At 30.7% G+C, this 5,674-nt stretch overlaps 1 pseudogene; it reads left to right on the forward strand.

The window, feature by feature from the left end:
- Positions 1-4,300: 4,300 nt before the first annotated feature.
- Positions 4,301-5,444, forward strand: LOC150038684 (uncharacterized; annotated as a pseudogene).
- The last annotated feature ends 230 nt before the right edge of the window (positions 5,445-5,674 follow it).

Raw genomic sequence — 5,674 nt, forward strand, 5'->3', positions numbered from 1 at the left:
AGTTTCAACTTATTTTCACATTAGTCGAATTAGTGTTAACTTCTGTATAGTGATTATGGCTTGTGGTGTAGTTCTGAATAGTTTTGTTTGTCATTGGAAATGTGGGAAGAGATGGGATGTTGAGAATGTGTATAATTATGTTAGGATTTGAAGTTTATGTTGATTAGGCCCTTTCATTATGTGAGATTGAGTATTTGTGTTACTTATATTATTACTTGTTCATTTATTGTTAGGTTTGTTATCTTGTTGTGGTAGCAACGGAAAGAATTCTCATTGTTTCATTTCAAGAAGTTATGTTAAAAATAGTTGTGTTTGCCGTTGGAAATGTGGGGAGGGGTGGGGGGTGAGGGGTTGAGAATGTGTATAGTTATGTTAGGATTTGATGAGTTTATGTTGATTAGGTCCTTTCATTATGTGAGATTGAGTATTTGTATTACTAATGTTGTTACTTGATCATTTATTGTTAGGTTTGTTATCTTGTTGTGGTAGCAACTGAAAGAGTTCTGTAGTTATGTTATGATTGCAAAATATATTGTTGATTGCAAAACATCCCTGAAAGAGTTTTTGTATATGGTTCTTCCTATATTTGTTTTCTTTACATTGTCTTTTGTTCTCTTATTTGTCTTCTTGGCTACCATTTTCCATGGTCGTTCGTGATAATCATGTAACTTAATTATGTTTGAAAATAGTTTGATATGTGTATATTTGTATGTGCAGGACTAAACTGGAATTTGGTGGTAAATATTCACAATTTCTAGAAGAATGCATTTGGTTTTGTGTATTCTGAACTAAATCATGAACTTGTTGGTATGTAGGATGATTCAAACTTTGTTGGAAATTATTTATTTTTATTGTAGTAGATATTAAAGATTCTATAGACATGTAGTAGTATGATATAATAGAAGATGTTGCATATTTTTAATCTCAACTGGGATGATATCAGGGACAATTTCGTGATTTAACTGATATTGCATCTGATGTTTGCAACATGGATAATGTTTGAAATGAATAATATTTCTGATTATTAAAATTCGTGACAAAAATTATAAACATCACAAAATTAATGTGTTGAAAACAAATGAACAAACAAACAAGCATCGCAATATGCAACAAATGAACAATTTCGTCGCATATTGCGACTACAAAATAAAAGTCAAGTCCTGCGACAAAAAGAAAACATCGACGAAACAGAAACGTCACATAATGCGACTACAACAAAAAGTCGCCCAATGCAACGAATATGGTAAGTCGCATGATGCGGCCAACGAAGAAAGTCACATGTTGTGACGATTTAACTAAGTACATTATGCGGCGGCGTGCGGTGTTTCTCTAATCGTCGCTTATTGCAACATTTTGCAATAAATGATGCAAAAACTTTCACCGACTAACATTTAATGACAATTAGTTGTGACTAATAATTTTAGTCGCAAATAGATTTTCGTAATGAATTTTGTTCGTTAGAAACAAATTTTTTTCGTCTCTAAATGCCAATTTTCTTGTAATGTCCCTTCTAAACTTTGATGTTTCATGTGAACAAAAAAAAAATTCTAATTTTTCTTTTTTATTTTGATAAATGGGGTTAAAATTTTGTCTTTTCCACGTTTCCTCAACTAAAGGAAATCAATTAATTCTTAAAATAATGAATAAGCAATTTAATGAGACGTAATTAATGATTTTGAGGGTTAAAATTATAAACTAGAGCTAAAATGACCTTAATTTAAGGTAATTGTCATGACCTTCTTTCTTAAAAGTAAGTTGATCACCTGTTCCTATCTTTCTTATCTTTATAGTACTAAAAACAATTATAAATTCAAAAGAGAGGTTTTAACGCGTCACCAATTTAGACATAATCGGATAACAATAAACTTAAAATATGGTGCATTTTGGAACTTGATGTGTTAAGAAAAAAATATTTATATTTAGCGTTTGGATGTTGTTCAAAATGCAATTAGGTACAATAATAAAAATTTCTTAAAAAAAGTTTATGCATGTTTGATTATAATTGTTGTTTTACAAAATTATATAATTGAGCAGATGTGTATAATTTTGGATGTTGTTATTAATAAAGTTACGACATGTTTTATATATGGTTGGATGAATGCTTTATTATTATTATAGGTAGGAACAAAAAAGAATTCTACTTTAATTTGAGTCCTTAAATGTTCAAACTCAACATTTTAAGTGCTAGTTTGGAATAATTTTGCCTTTTTTATCTCAACAATTGACACTTTCAGTTATTCTTATTCTATTAATTTTTCTATTAAGAAAGCCTATTAAACATTTTACTTTTTTTTGGTCAACAAGAACATAGTTCAACTGGCATAGTATTTGTACTATCGACCTCGAGGTCTGAGGTTTGATTCCCCACTACACACTTTAATTACAATACCTTTAAAAAAAACATTTTACTTTTCTTTCTCTCCTTTTTTCGATCCCTTTTCTTTGTGCTCTAACTAGCCATATCAATTAACCAAAACAAATAAAAAAGAAAAGAAAAGAAATGATGAAGATGAATAAGAAAAAGAAAAACAAAGAAGAAGACAATTATTTAAAAGTGCAACCGGAAAAAAAAATTTGTGATTTGAAGTGCTTTTTTTCAGTGGCTTATTTTTATTAAAAAGAACTTTAAATAAAATAAATACTTAAAGTATATGGAGATTTTCAAAAATAGAGAAATAAGTGAAAAAAAAAAAGAGTAAAATTTTAATCTTATTTTATAAAGGCGGATAGAAGTTTATAAGTATTTATCAATGATAGAAACTATAAAATATTTCAAACAAACCTTTAATCAATTTTCTCACTACAAGAAAAGGGAGTTTTAGTGATAAATTTTTAGTAGCACATGCAAATTTTGTCATTAAAGGTCATTTTATAGCAACAGTTTGCAAAACTATCACAGAAAGCTCATTATTAGCAACATATCTTAAATATGTCCCATTCAAAGAATTAGCAACGCACCCACCAGCACCACTAAATGTTAAAACCTTTTAGCAACACATTAAGTTGTCACTAAATATATATATATTATTACTAAAACAAATAGTAAATTTGAGGCTTTTTCTCTCCCTTCTTTCCCCCCAATTTTTATACTCATTCCCATCTCTCCTCCCCTCTATTCCTTCCCTCCCTCTTAACTCACACATCACCGTCAGGACAAACGGAGATTTTAGCTCACGACGACAACGAACACTGCTACTCACCGCTGCAAAGAACCTGTTGCGAACCCACGGGACAATGGCATGTTGCCCAAAAACGAAACTCCTTGCTACAAACGAAACACCCTATACCGTCGATGAATGGACACCTACTGCAAAGGGACCACCGGCGAACAACCTCCCTCTTGTAAACGAACTGTCGGTGAACGAACGTGCTATCGAACCCATTCATTTCGGAACTCACGCATCATGATCGTCGAACGGGTTGACACCACTCATTTTCAAGTGATTTTTGTGTGACATTTCTATCAATTAGTACACATTTAACCCTGATTTCCAAACTCTTATAGCTCTCCGATGATTTCCACCTTTATCTGACCACAGAGCACTTGTTTTTAGAAAACCACTAATTTTCAAGTATTTTTATGTGAAATTTCCATTAATTAATACATTAGAAGCATCTTTTCGATAGGTTTCTACCTTTCGACAAACTAGAAGCAACTTATTTTTAGAGAACCCACTCATTTCTAAGTTATTTTTGTATGCAATCTCCATCAATTAGTATGTGTTTTGTTAGTATATTTAGCCAATCAATTTTCCATCAAGAATTTAATTTAGGAACTTAACCAATTTTAATTTCTAATTTTAAGGACATATGGGTTTGGTTATTTAGATTAATGCCTGTTAGTTTTTTTTATTTGTTGAGAAATGCTCCTTGTATATTGAAGATAAGATGATAAAGAATTAAGAACCTTTGTACAAAATCCCTAAAATTGAAGTTATGCTTAAGAATTTAGGGATAGTTTTCAATCTTTCCTTATATTAGTTTCATGGAAATAGGAAATTTGGAAAAGTAGTTTTTTTTACTGCTAGTGCAACAACTCTATTTAGGTCTCTTCTCCTCACTCTGAATATATAGGGTGGTTTTAATGATTTGTAGCAAGTGATTTTAGCTCCGACTAGAAAAGTTACTATATATCTCAATTTATCAATTTAAAATAAATGTTATTTAGTAATTTAACGGAGTATTGGAACATCTAACAATTTAATTTTAATACAATTTTGATCGCAAATTTTACAATTTACCTATGACTTAGACTCTAACACTTTGATTTCTAACTTAGGTACTTTAATTTATACTTGTTATGAATCAGAGTTGGATAAATTTAAGAGATTGAATGTCTAGTAAATATTCTAATGGTGGTGATAATTTTATCAAAATCACAAAGAATTATTTAGATGAAGAATGAAGAACAAGATGTCCTTGTTCAAACTGTGTGAATGTCAGTTGGAATAAATTAGATATCGTGGAACGCCATTTATATAAATATGGCATGTCTCTGACTTATAGCCGATGGATTTTCCATGGAGATAATGTTGATCTTTCTCCATTTTTAAGATCTAATTCAAGGTTTCTAGGCTCAATATTTTCATATTCAGTTGAAAGTAAAGAAGATGATAGAAATCTTAGAACAAACATTAGAGTTAGAGATACTGTTGATGATGAGATGCTAGAAATGATTCATGATTTGCATGGGCCAGTTTTTTAAGAAACTATAAGAAAATCAAATGAACAAGATGAGTCAGATAAAACAAATGGAATGTTTCATGAAGTAGAAGAGGAGTTATATCCAGGATTTCTAAAGTTTACTTCGTTTAATTTTTTAGTGAAACTTATGCACATTTGATATGTTGCTTGAACTATCAAACGAAGCCTTTCCAAATGGTGTAAAGCTACCTACCTCATATTATGAGGCTATGAAAAGACTACGTGATCTAGGTATGGGTTATGAATCAATTCACGTGTGTAAGTTTGATTGCACTTTGTTTTGGAAAGAATATGCATCACCTGAAAATTGTCCGCATTGTGGAGAGTCAATATACAAATTGAATGATAGAAAGGGAAAATAAATTCAACATAAAGTTTTGAGATATTTTCCACTAAAGACAAGGTTACAAAGGATATTTCTTTGAAAACATATTACTGAGGATATGAGATGACACAAAGATAAGAGGTGTAAAGCTGAAAGAATACTTCGACATACTGCCGATGTTGAGGGTTGGAAACATTTTGATGGCCAGTACCCTTGTTTTGCTTCGGATGCTTGTAATGTCAGATTATCACTTTTTTCAGATGGCTTTAACCCATTTGGAAACATGAGCACATCATATAGCATATGGCCAATTATGCTCATTCCATACCACGTGCTTACATTTTTCACTTCTTTATTTGTCAGCTTTGATGTTTCGGTGGTCTCCCGTACAAGATGTTTAAGTTTAATTTGGTGATAGAAATGGATAGAATTGGTGTTGGTATTTTATACTTTTGTTTCACAATGACACTGCAATGCTTTAAAGACCTTCAATTGAAATTTTTGTAATGAAAATATGTGATAGCTAGTGTTCTTTTTGTGATAACTAGTGCTGATACTAAATTTGTTCATATTATTAAGTTGGTTGATATAATTTGTATCCAAGTTAATATTATTTCATTTTGTTTCAATGATAGTCTATGATAT

This window comes from Benincasa hispida, chromosome 1, assembly GCF_027475165.1.
Source record: "Benincasa hispida cultivar pf3 chromosome 1, pf3_genome.v1.1, whole genome shotgun sequence".
NCBI classification, from domain to species: domain Eukaryota; kingdom Viridiplantae; phylum Streptophyta; class Magnoliopsida; order Cucurbitales; family Cucurbitaceae; genus Benincasa; species Benincasa hispida.